General features: G+C 42.4%; 1 long non-coding RNA gene across 3 annotated transcripts in view; it reads left to right on the top strand.

Moving 5' to 3' along the window:
* LOC139827854 (uncharacterized) overlaps positions 1-13,208 on the top strand; it is a 145,399-nt gene that overhangs the window by 44,364 nt on the left and 87,827 nt on the right. For all 3 annotated transcript variants that reach the window (XR_011738936.1, XR_011738937.1, XR_011738935.1), the window contains exon 2: positions 1,328-1,475. This is a non-coding gene — a long non-coding RNA (uncharacterized lncRNA). The remainder of the gene's footprint in view (positions 1-1,327; positions 1,476-13,208) is intronic.

Below are 13,208 nucleotides of genomic sequence, written 5' to 3'. Positions count from 1 at the left end.
GCAGGAGTGCTCCTTCCCAGTCTGCTCCTGTGAGCGTGTTTCTGCAGGCACCAAGGCTTGCAAGATGGGCACGGAGGTGTGTATATGTGTATCCCCAGTATGTGTATCTGTATTCCCCAGTACACAGGTTGAGAGAGGTAAGCGCTGGACCAGGGGACCTGAGAATGCTCCCAGCTTTTGTGTTCAAAAGGAGCTTCAGTCACACCTGTGGTATCATGTACCGTTACTTCTCAGTTGACTCCTAGGTCCTGCCCCCATGTGCATCTTCAGTCAGTGTCCATTTCTGTAGTCCTGATCTTTCTCTTGGAGCAAACCTGCAAATTAAAGGCATCTTTACTGCATCCCTGGAGTACGCTTTTCAGGATAGTGCTCTAAGCACTGTGGACAAGAGTACAACCGTTCATCCTTCCTTTCCCGTATACGGAAGCCTTTATAGCCTAAATTAATGCACATGACCTTAAGCCCTGACCCAGAATGTGCCACAGAGGCTGCCAGCCTCAGGTTATGAAATACAGCTCTGGTGGGGTGTGGCATGCTGCTTCAGGTGTGTCAAAATACTGTAAACCAGTGTTTTGTGGTCATTGCATGGTGTTTGCTTGTGAGTTGGGCAAAATGTCCTGGGGACTGGATGAGACCAGCTCGCTCTAGAGTGACCCACCCTGCCCCAGTGCATCCTCTGATGCTGTCGGCGTAGCCTTCCTGAGCCACGCTGAGCTGCATGTTTGCTAGCAAAGTGTGCAAGGCTGCACAGACTCTGCCTGGAGTTCTGAAAGAAAAGCAGGTGTTGTTGGGATATTAGGAAAAGCTGCACACAGCTGCTCCTCATGCTCATTTCTGCACAGGCTGCAACAGAAAGTATCTTCTATATCTGAAAGGAAGCAACTTGGAGGCTTATGTAAGCAACAGCAAACAGATCACTATTGTTTAACCAGGGAATTATTCTCCTGCAGAGCGCAGTAGCTTAGTTACCAGTCAACAAACACCCAGACTGTGGCTGGGGTTGTTCAGGGACTTGACTCCTTCTCCCTTTTTCAGGACTCACCAGAACAAAGGCAAGGCCTTGCTGAAAGTGCTTTTGTCTTCCAAATTGTATACTTGGTGGTGCAAACCACAATCCCTTCCCCAGGACAGAGAGCTTGCTCTGTAGTCAACAAACTCAGCATTTTAAAAAAAAAAGCTTGCCTCTGTCACTGTGCATAGGCTGGGCATATATGGTGGGAAAGAGCTTGTTCCCCTTGTTTCCTTTCTCCTACCTTTAAGAGCACTTCTGACAACATAAAGAGTTTGAGGAGTTTAGAGGTTGATGTTATTTTCTCTCTCCATACAGGTGTCAAGGAAAGATGTTGAATCTCCCAGGTGAAGGAGGTTGCTGGTACTACAGAACATCTCAGAGGTGTGGACACACTCGTGTGGGCTGTTGCCTTCATCCTGCTGAGGTAGTTCAGTCTCTTCCCTCCGGGCTGCTCTTCACTTCTGTGAGTACATTGGTTTCTTTTTCTAAAATACTTTTTAGTCTGCTGATGTATCTTGATATCTGCAATACCCTATGTACCACTAGGTTAGGCAGGGCATAGCTTTGCATCGCTGTTCAGCCTCTGCTGAACATGAGTTGCGGCACAAATACGCTCTGTGCCAAGTGGTAAAAACACAGTGATGGAGTTACTCTCTGCTCTGCCACAGTTTGCAGTGACACAAGGAAACAATGTTGTGCTATGTGTGAAAGTAGGAATTTGGGAACTGCACCCTTTATTTGACTAAGTTGATGTTGTAGTTCAGGTATCAGAGAGGAAGGCTGAAGGATGGATAAACAACCTTCTTCTCAGCTGCTTCTCAACTGGAGCCTCTATGTGGCTTTTCAGTGCACTCTGTTTGAGACCTGTTGCAAAACAGTTACGTGACTGTGGGACAGAATTTGTAAGCCATTGACACAATTTGTACAGCTTTCTCTATTTTTTTCTTTTTTCTATAGCTTTTCTTAAAATACTTAAATGATTCACCTCAGTATGGCTAATGTGTGCACAGGTAAATTTTACAGACTAATTCCCTTGTGGGGAATAAAATCGTGCTGCCAAATGCTGACTGGAGCAGTCTCAAAATACTGCAGAATTTCATTTATTGATTGATCTATTCAGAAGTGGAATTACAGGGCAGTAAGAGACAAACTGAAACTGAGAGGAAAGAACAGTACCTCATGAATTACTAAATGAACAGTGTTCCTCTGAAGTCACATCTTGCATGCATACGAATATGCCTCCACAGCCACTGCTCCAAGCTGTGCTGGACTTAGCAGCTCTTCTGGTGGGTACCACTGTTCTCCTTTGGCTTCTTCTAGTCCATATTTATGTGCTCCACTGAGCCCAACAGGATGGTATAGCAGAAACAATCCAATGGAACTTTTGGTCTGCACTGAGGTGTAGTTTTACATGGTAATAGTGGTTGAAAATGAATTAGGTAGAAAGTGAGTGTGGACCTCCCCTTGAACTTCCAAACCCTGTGAAACCTCCATGTGGTTCTGGGCAGACTTGCAGATGTACTTTCTGAGCACCAGCCACTGCTCAGCACCTTCATGCTTCAGTTTGGGAGAGGGAGCAGCTGTTACTGCTGATCATATAATATGCAAAGACTTGGCAAATTCCAGTACTTAATTCCCGACAGCTGTCTGACATCTTTTAGTATGTTTGCTGGCTACTGCAGGAAAGTCTTATGAAGCAGACTGCAAGACAAATTCCCGGGAGGAAAATCCCTCCCTGCAGGTGGCTATTACAAATTTCCAGTTGCTGTCTCGCTCCATGCAGATGGCTGGTCTCATTGGCCACTGATGAGCCATGTGGCCCGGCACCAGCTTTGTCGCAGCCGGCCTCGTGCCGCGCTTTGCTCGCAGTGCCCGGGGAACCGCTGCTGGCCTTGCTTCTGCCAGCAGCAGCATAACAGTGCCCTCCCTGTACTGCCATAAGCTCAGGAAACCTTTTAAATGGCTGTCTTTATCTTTGTGTGTTACAGCAGCGATTCTCACTTGTGTTGTCCTAATGCCAACTCACCTCTTTTGAATACCTGTTGTAAGATTTAAGGGTGGGTACCCAGGATCTACTTGTGTAGTAACTGCTATGGAAGCAGCCTGGCAGCACCTATGCCAGAGCTGTCCTGTCCTTTGCACAGCCTGTACCTCGGTAGGTTTTGGGGCCACTGGAAAGGAAGGATAGAAACCCCCTTAGAGATGTGGCGATGGCAGTAGCTCCCATCTGCAAGGCAGCAGCACCAGATCCCTTGCAGAGGAGGTCCATATTTCACAAGAGCTAGAATAAGGCTAATCCTCAGCCTTTGGTTTGTCTTCTGTGTTCCTGTGACAAGGTCAGAATAAGAAGTCTGCCACTAAAGTTGTGGAGCTCCTGTTCTGTTCTTGAGTTTTTCAAGCTGTCTTTCTGGTGGCAATCCCCAAACAATATGCAACTCTGGCACTGCTGTGCTGAGAGCAATGGGAGACTGCCTGTTGCTGAAACCCCTTTAATGGCAAGTCACCATTTTCACCACTTTGATAAGACTTCATAGTGCTGACCTGCATTTGCAATCTGATTTAGGGCAGCCTGACAATGTCTAGACACCATGACGGTGACATTTCCTTCCAACAGCTGTTGATAGGAATATTTTTATATTAGAGTTTATTTCCTGTATGCAATCAAGTGATTGCCCAGCAGTTAAATATAACAGCTCTCTAATGTTGTCTGTCTGCTGCTGTGCTGTTGCTTGCTATGAATGAGATGCTTGGGAAAAGTAACTTGTCTCTGGGATGGGAACTTCTTTTAGAGGAGGAGCTGGCCTTTAAAACAAAGCTGTTTGGGTCCATTCTGTGAGGTGGACAGGAAACACCTTCTGGGAGTGCCAGGGATTTTCCCTGAAGAGAGGTCCCTTGCAATGGCCCAGGGAGTGCTGCGGAGCAGCCTCTCCGGGGACAGGGGCATCCATCATCTTGGCCAGGCTGGCACTAGGAAGGCTGCTCCTTTTCTCTGCAGGTTTTGCTGTGCTCCTGCTGATTGAGAGATTGCTCAACTCGTGAGGCCTCAAGCAAGTGGCAAGGCTTTTCTTACATTGCTGGGGGTAATTTCAGCTTAGCACTGTGGCAGACCTGGACCTAAACAGCTTGATATCTATACTTCTCTCTGGCTTAAGTGCTGGGGAGGCCTCATATACATGAACAGTGCCACCTTGGAAACCAATCCTTCAAACATGAATAAAGATTAACTTGTGTGAGTGGTTAGAACCTGAAGAATATTGACTCTGGCAGGCTTGTGCTCATATGCTCAGGTTGTCCTCTGACCTTGTGCAAATCTCTCAGCCTTCTGGTGCTTCACCATTTGCATCCTTCTAGTAAAATGCATATCATGTCTGTTGAAGAGTCAGAAATCACTCAAATCTGATCTAGTAGTTGGAGTTCTAATCAGTAAATCTAGGTATGTAAAATATTTAATAAGTACAGGAGGACTGGCAGTCAATACTCTATTTATTACACTTAACTGATAATTTTTGAATCCCATACTATCTTTAAGTTTACTGTACATATCTTAAATGTTATATGCATGCACAAATGTCACTTACCTTGCTTGACACCAGATGTCAGTGGCTTGGCATCTCTCAGCCTCGAGGTGTAACTTTGAGAGGTGTACCTGCTCAAGGGTACATTACCACTACGTGGCCAGCTGCTGTGGAGGGAGAGCTTAATAGGCCCTCATGGCTGCAGATGATTTATAGCTGATTTACAGTGTGAAGTGGTTGATTTGTAGTGCTGTGTTAATGCAGTTTTTGCTGCTTATCAGCCTCATCTCCAGCCAAACTTTTTTAGGGGTGTTTGGTGATGAATTCTCACTAATAGCCTTGCACAATAAGATTAACTTAATTTAGGGCTTCTTGCTGAGCATCTGCCTGGACTAAAGTCCAGTTATTTCAAACTGGAGGAGTGCATCTGTCACAGCATCTTAAGACACTGCTATGAAGTAGGCTGAAATACCGGTGTGCCTTTAAAATACTACTGTGGAGGATAGCACCAGTCCTATCGGAGAACTTGAGCCTGGCACCCCTGTGCTTTGCAGAATCACCATGGACTCTCCAGAGGGCCCCCTGGGGTGGATTTTAATTGCTCAGAAGGGCATTGACAGCTTGATGTAAACAGCCACTTAGAAATTAGCAACAATAGACAGTTTACTACCGAGGTCCTTTTAAATGTCAAGCCCAACTGTCAGGAACCGCCGAAGAAACATGGTGCTGAAGGTTAAGGACATTGAGTAGCAGATTTGAAGGAAATATTAAATTTTATTGTTAAAAGAATTGGGCTACACTCTACATAGATTTTAAATCTGCCATTTTACTTGGATTTAAGCTTAAGCAGGTGTCTACAACTTTTTTCCCCCCTCCCACTTATGGCAGCACTGAAAAATTAGGTAGCTATATGTAATAAGATGAATGATTAAAGTGCTCTTGTAACTAGGAAATCTACTGGAAATGAACCTTGTTTTCATGCAACGCCTGTGCCTTTCCATTGAGCATTCTGATGTATCTGCCAACATATTATCTTATTAAAGCCACAGTCTGGAAAAGATGCCTTTAAAAAAAAAATGCTATCAAGACCAGTAAATGTCACCTCTCGTATTGCTATGGAAGTTCTCCCTAATGCTGTCACTCCCACTCCTTGCCGCTCACTGCAGAAACTTGGAGCAATTCATCAGATTAAGCATTTTTGAGAGATAAAGCTTAGCAGTTACTGCAGCCCAGTGGGTCTTGCTGTCTGGAGTTCAGCTGCCTTAGAGCAGAGCCTGGGTTTTTCTGGAGCAAAATGTCAGGTGCTCCCAGTGCACCCCATGTATGTGGGATGGGTGTCCTTGCAGGGGTTAGTGTGCCAGTCGTAAGAAAACAAAGCAGGTCACATCAGCTGCTCCTGCGGTGGGCAGGCTGAGGGTGTGGCCTTCTCAGCCTCGACAAGCAGAGCCGGGTTCTACCCGGTTTTGGAAAAGCAGCAGGTTGATAGCTCCCAGATATTTCAAATCTGGATGCACCAGGTCCCAGTTTAATTCATAATTCCTTCTGCTCCCATTCGTGCTCCTCACAAGTCACCACCTCCTTCAAACGTTGCTGATGGTGGTGAAACAGAGAAATAAACTTAACAGCAGAGTCAATTATGCTGTTAAGAGGCCTTCTTTATTTTATCAGTGCTGGGGAACACTGAGGATTGTGCTCCAAAGACTGGATGCTCTTGTGTTGCTTATATTCACATAATTATTACATATGCATTACAATTTGTGAGATTTTTGACATACAATACATCTATACTAAGAAATAATTGATGTTAGTTATAATTTAGTTTCTTACTTACAATATATCTATTAATTATTAGTTAAATATAAGCTAAGCACTCTGCTTCTAAACAACATATGACTTAATCTTCTGTTTCCCTCTTGTCATGCAGAGGGTCTACAACTTGAAAAATATCCCCTCATTTTGCAAGTGGTCGGAGAGCATTTATCATGTCAACTGGTTAATGATGGTTATGTCTTTTGTTACTTAATCACGGTATACATGAATTTGGCAGCTCCTCTTCAGTGGAACTGGTATTCCAGGGCCAAAACCACTGACCTCTTTGGCCCCACCAACTGTCTCCTTATCAGAGTCTAGCTAACAGCAGAGCCAGTGTCTTTCAGCCCTCCTCTCTAGCCCAGGTCAGCCCTCTCAACCCCTTCCTTCACCAGGGATATTTGCATCCTGAGGCAGAGAAACTGAGAGGGCCACAGCAGCCATAAAGCTCCGCATGAGCACCTTCCTCTGTCGTTTCCTCTGCCGAGACCTCTTTCACAGTGTGTGCAATAGTCATCACTTGAGACACTAGCGGAGAAATGAGGAGAGTGTAAAGGAAACATAATGTTGTTGACAAGCTGCCCCTCCGCAGCTGTTGATGAAATTCAATGGGATAAATGTAAGCATTATTTGGATTTGCAGGCAGATACCAGGTTGTTCGGATTTTAGGGGGTGTGTGTTTGTTTGATTTTTAAAATAATAAAACAGGAGGCCCAGAGACATAGATGTGTGATCAGATCTATTCAAACTCTCTTGTACTGCCCTAGAAAGAAATGTTAGAGTGTATGAGAGAGGGGAACTTGCAGACGAAATATCGAAGTGCGTACCATGATCTCACTTGGAACTCTGTGGTTAATGTTGGTCAGGTTGGCTGAGGGGAACACAATGACAGCACTGAAATAGAGCACGAGGTACAAACAAAAGAGCTGATACTGAGGTGTCTTTTTACTGACCTATCTCATGCCAACTTGCTGTTAAACAGTCCTGAATTATAAACATGCTTCACCTTTGCAAGACAATTGTTCAAAAGGAGGCATTTGTGGCTTTGGGAAAGGTCAAGAAGGACACAATGTGATAGCAGGGAACCAAACTGGAGGAGCCACAAGCTAGGAGTAGAGAATTGTGGTAAACTCTGTCGAACTTGATGTTTTGAAATGCAAATAACACCAGTGATCAAAGAGCTACAGAGGTAATTTTAATGATCTCTCCAGTTACTCCTTAAGGAGACTAATCTGCAGAATAATAGTTCTCCACTGGACTGTATGCACTTGGATTCCTTCTTATAAGGAATAAGTAGTATTTTCCTTCCACTATCTGCTTTTCCTGCAGATCTCTTCTGATGTAAAATTACTTACCCAGTCTAACCCAGAGATAAAGCACTAAAATAGGAATGATGAACAGTCTGTATTTGAGGGGGAAAAAATTGCAGCAATTTCCCAAGGAAGATGCTTACTGGGGATGGATTTTGAGCCAAAGGGCAAAATTTGTAGCTTCCTTGTAGGAAGGGTCAGCACTGGACAAGTGTTAATATTTCTGTATCTTCATCGGGAGGCATTCAGCAGACACAGCACTGCTTGCCATTTGTATTGCCAGGGCTTTCAGAACCTGCCATAGTTTTCAACTCGTGAGACCCCACAGCAAAGGGTAAAGCACTGCAGTGAACTTGAGATGAGTGACTGACATTACCCAAAACCTCACTTTTCTAAGGTCTGAATGTCTAAAGCTTGATGACTGAAAGTGACCTTACCTTCCTAGGATTTATGTGTGTGTGTGTGTGTCCCAGAAGGCATTAGAGATGTTCTGGAAATCATAACAGTATCATTGTCTTCACACTCAACCTGGCAACCATCTCCCTATAACACTACTGAATGCAAGGGATGGAGCAGTGCTGTTACAAAAATTAACGTGAAAACAAACTTTTTAAAAAACTATGTGCTTTTATGAACTTCCTTACTAACTAGAAAAACAGCTAATATGTGATATCTTACTGTTGAAGTGATACCTGTGATGAATTTCTAATAGCTTGATCCTAAAATGTTTGTGGAAATCTACCATAGAAATATATAACATGGTAAAAATAAATAAACAAAAAAAAGTGTCAAGACACAGATTTAACTAAAGATTTACCTCACACCATGCCAACACTAGAAACGGGAGTTCTGTAATCAGAACCATTGGCGTTGAAATCACTAGTAGGTTTCATATGGGGGCTTTGATTTCCTGACTTTGATGACTTCTCTTTTGGGTAGTGTTTCATAGAGATGGTTATTAGTGGACCATGCAACTTTCATTTGGACAGTGAACTGACAGTAGTACCTGTTGCAAATGCTTCATGTTTTTGCGTTGCATACTCTTTTCTTCTCTCATGTTCATTGCAAATAATGAAAGGGTATATGGCACATGTAGACAATGGGGAAAAAAGTGCTTCCGAATATTGTTTAATAATGAAGGCATGAGGCTATGATTGAAGAGAGGCACTAGTTCAGGAACAAGATTATAGGATTTCTATGTTCCAGTAGGCATGTATGGAAATGGACCTGGTCTATATCCTTCGAAATAGCAATAATACAGACAGGTTGCACTTAGAACACATGAGATTTTAAATGATGGACTAAAATATAATTTTTTTGGGAATCTGTTAGGCTGTAAAAGTGGCAAAGCCAGGTACAGTGGATTTAGATGTGAGCCATGTGTACTTTGGGGTGAGGTATTGTATATAAGCCTTGTGTAAAGACAGCAAATCTTGTGTCTGTGTGACTTGTTTAAACATTTGACTGTTCTTTGCTGACAGTTTAGAACAAAGCCGCTCAAAAGGTAACAACCATAAGCACACTGTGAGTACTGCCCAGACGCAAGGGCATTTGTATTTTGGGAACCAGTGAGAGCTTGAACAGTTATTCCAGAAAGCTGTCAGGACTTCAGGAACAGCATCAACGAGGGTAGCGCATGGTTTCATTAGCCAAGGATTCTTGAAATTTACTTTATTTCAGAGTGTTTGTTGTTAGTTTAAAATGCAGTTGTGTTGACAGATTTCAGGAAGCCATTGCAAGCACCTAAGCTGCTGTTCAGAGGTCAGGTGCCTCCAAGGAGTTTTCTTTAGGACCAGATGTAACTTCTGACAGTAGTGAGATTTTTAATAAGCAAGAGAGAAGGAAGGATCTTCATTGACCTTTATAGAGGTGACAGTGTAATGACCAGGCATTCCTCTAGGCTGTGTTAAAAAGGTTTAAAGTCCTTTTAGTAAATTGGATGCAATGGAGATTCTCTGAAAGAAGAGTCGTTAGTATCAGCTAATTTGAGCTGGGAAAGACCAAAATATTGTGCTGTCCTACATTTTGATTGAATAGGAAAATATCTTGTGACCATAGTTTTCTTTACATTATAGCCTAAATAGCAGTTATAAATGCATCCAAATAAGTTTTAAACTGCATATGTTGTTTATATGGAATTTATATCTGTTACATAACTCCCTTATTTATAAATTTATTTGAAATGAATCATTATTTTTGGTGGATGGGAGGGGCTGGCACATGGCACCTTAATCCCTTGGTGATACCATCCGTAATACACTTTGCTAATAACAGCCTGAGCCAAGCTACTGTCTGTTTAAAAAAAAGAAATCTGAAGAGGTGGAATATCTAGGGGTTTCTCTGAAAAGAATTGGAAAGCATAATTATGAGTACAATGGTTGAAGAAAAGTTTCAAATTAGTCAGAAGAGTTCTTGGGCTGTGAAATTCATGATACTTAAGAAAAAATACTTGCACATCTCCTTAACAGCTATGAGAACCACTGAAAAGACTGAGGTTAACTAGTTTGATAATGAAAAGTACAGCACCTCATCTGGCATCACCTTTTTTGATCTCCTCCTGTTAATTGTTGTCCTTTGCATTTAAACAGGGTCAAGTGCTTTTGAAGCTGGCTCAAGCCAGCTGGGGGCTGTGTAAAATCCTGCATCAGAAAAATCAGAGCTTTGCTGCAGGCAGGCTCACCAGTTTATTTACAATTGATCCAACAGCATCTGTTTCTAACTGACCTAATGAAAACTCTAGTTTGACATATATGTCATTTTTAAAACCATTTCCTTTTCCAGTTCAGATCTTTAAGCTCAGGCCCTTTTCCTCAGCTTGGCTACCCAACTGTTTTATTTTGCTCACTTAATCTCATGTTTAAGAAAATATTGCATCTGATTGCAAAATATTCTAGAAGCTGCCCTTATGGTGAGAGTTGAGTCATCAAAACAGGGATGAGTAGCTGCGTAGCAGTAAATCAAATTTGGATGCTCCTTTCTTCAATCATCGTACAATGTATGGTTTAAAACACAGATCAGTAAGCATTATGGTGTGATGTATTTTTGTCCCAAGATTACACCAAGATCTGGATTGTTTTGTTGTCATGAACTCTGCTGAACAACCGGCAAGACCGCCCCACTCTCCCACATTTGGTTGTTTTTTCCTTAAGAGCAGAGGTGTTTTATAGTAGACAGTAGATGCAGTTAGTTCTGTTGATTCCACGTACAGGGCATCACTTCATGTGAAGCAACTCAAATGCTGCTGACTTTGGAAACCTAAAATAAGGAGGTTCTGATGACTGAATATTAATCCCTGCAGCACAGCACATGCTGCATATTGTTCGCAGAATTAAAAGGCAACTTCTCAGCTTTCAAGATTTCCTCCTTGAAATCAGGGAGAAAAGATTACCTGATGAATAGCAATTTTTATTGCTGTGACATTAGAAATTAACATCCAATGCATATTTGGTTAATGTTCTTGACACTATCTAATTTCCCATATGGACCAGTCATCACAAATCACCTCAGTAAACTTTCCTGTCAATGTTGCTTTACCTTAGGACAATCATCTTTGGCATCCTGGCCATAAATCTTCTATAGTATAATACGGTCTCATCAAGGGATTCTTGTGATTTGCTGGAAAAGAGAGTTGACATAGCTGTATTTAGAGGAGGAAATCTGAGCAATGGCAGCTTAAACACTTTGGCCACTGGGAGAGAAGGAATAAAACAAGAGTGTCAAAGAGTAGGAGACAAGATACGTCAGCTTGTGTTTGAGGGTGAAAGAGAAACCGAGGATAATGACAAAGTTGTTTTATTGAGATAGTGGTAGCTGGGGAATATTTTCAGCAGAAAAGGTGAACAAAACTAACAGAAAAATACATTCTGTCCCTTATGCCTACTTAATTGCAACTACCATAAAGTCAATGCCTAAATGCATGGAGAAGACATGAAGAAATCTACAGCTGTCCAATGAGCTGAGTTGGACTAATGAATAATAAATAGTATCCAAACCCTCTAATTATATAGCAGATTGCTTCCTTGGAAGAAAAACAACCTGTTAAAAATACAAAAGGATAGGAAACAAATCCACCAAAAATGATCCCCTTGATTTGGCAGGCTGTCAGCTGCACTGTTTCATTCCCTCTGTCGTCTTAATCTTCCTTCCCTCTGCTGAATGGCTTCCTAAGCAGCAGCTCTTCTGACTTAAGGGGTTTGTTAGTTCTCTGGCTTCCCTGACCTCTACTGCTGCATGTAATGATGCCACACTTTTACAGGAACTTAAGAAATGGCTATCTGAAACCTCCAAATCATTAGTAAGTCTGGCTTAGAACTGTTTCTTTACAGTGTAATTTTGGTCTATTTTTAATTCTACAACGAGATGTGCACCAATTAAGAGAAGACAGCAATGAGAGCAATTTGACAGAAGCAAAAGTAAACTGAAGTAAACATTCTGTGACTCAGATGCAGGAGGTTTTTTGGTGTTTGTTTTGGTTTTATTTGTTTGGTGGTGTGTGGTTGTTTTGTTTGTTTGAAGACCTTGATTTCCCAGTGGCTTGCATTTGCAGCATATCCATTTCAGGAGCTTTAGTAGAGAAGTGAAGGTCTTGGTCTTTTCCCCTCAGGGGCTGCAAGGAGAGGCTGCAGCCTTGTTGTGCTCCCCTTCCTGTGCCCCGAGAATCACAGTTACATGCACTTTATGGTACCTTTCAAGCTGCTGGGAATGTAACTTTCGAGAGCTCCAATTTGTACTTATGTGAAAGCTATATTCACCCGTTATAAAGACCTTTTACAGAATCTGTCAGAGAGGTCATATTGATTTCCTCACACACACACACCCCCCCGCAACCCCTGCACTTCATGAATTTTTTAGTTTACCCTTGAATGTTTTTCTTTCTGTGCATGAAGATGCCTTTCTCACCACAGTGTAATAAAGAAAACGATCATACTGTTTTCACCGCGGCTTTAAAAAAATAAGAGTCTCTTTAAAATATAAGACTATATAATTTAAACCCAACTATAATCTTTCTACTTTATGATATGCAGTGCTCTACAAAGAGTAATGACCAGTTACTATGGAAATATGTATATACGTAGACACACCTGCACACATGAAGAGGCTAAAAAGTGCCAGAGGAGGCCTAAGCCTCCGTTGGAAATGATGTATAGCTCTGTCCCTATGGCTGACAGAAGATCTGCGTGACTGCCGGTGGGGAAGAACAACTATTGTATACAAAAGATGATATTGTCACAACAAATTTGCAGAAATAGGCCACACTTGGTCAGAAGCCTTCTAATGTTAGAACAGCTCGGTTTGGGGGCAGATGTCCAAGGTGAACGACAACAATGATTTGCACTAGGGTTAGCACAGAAGCAGAACAGGATTTGCTAATGTGATTGACTGCAGAAGCAAACATTTGTCCACCCTTTAGCAGCTTCCCAAGACCCTTTGGCTATGTACATGCATGATATTTTTAAAGGTATTTTCTCTTAACCTTGTCTTTCGGTTTTCTTTATGCTGTCATAAGCCACAGCATCCAAAGTGCTTCTACTTGCTGCCAATCCCTGCGGTGGCTGATAGCTG

Source organism: Patagioenas fasciata, chromosome 4 (assembly GCF_037038585.1).
Source record: "Patagioenas fasciata isolate bPatFas1 chromosome 4, bPatFas1.hap1, whole genome shotgun sequence".
Lineage (NCBI taxonomy): Eukaryota > Metazoa > Chordata > Aves > Columbiformes > Columbidae > Patagioenas > Patagioenas fasciata.
Note: the sequence above shows the minus strand (reverse complement) of the source record. Positions and strands in the feature narration are given on the sequence as shown.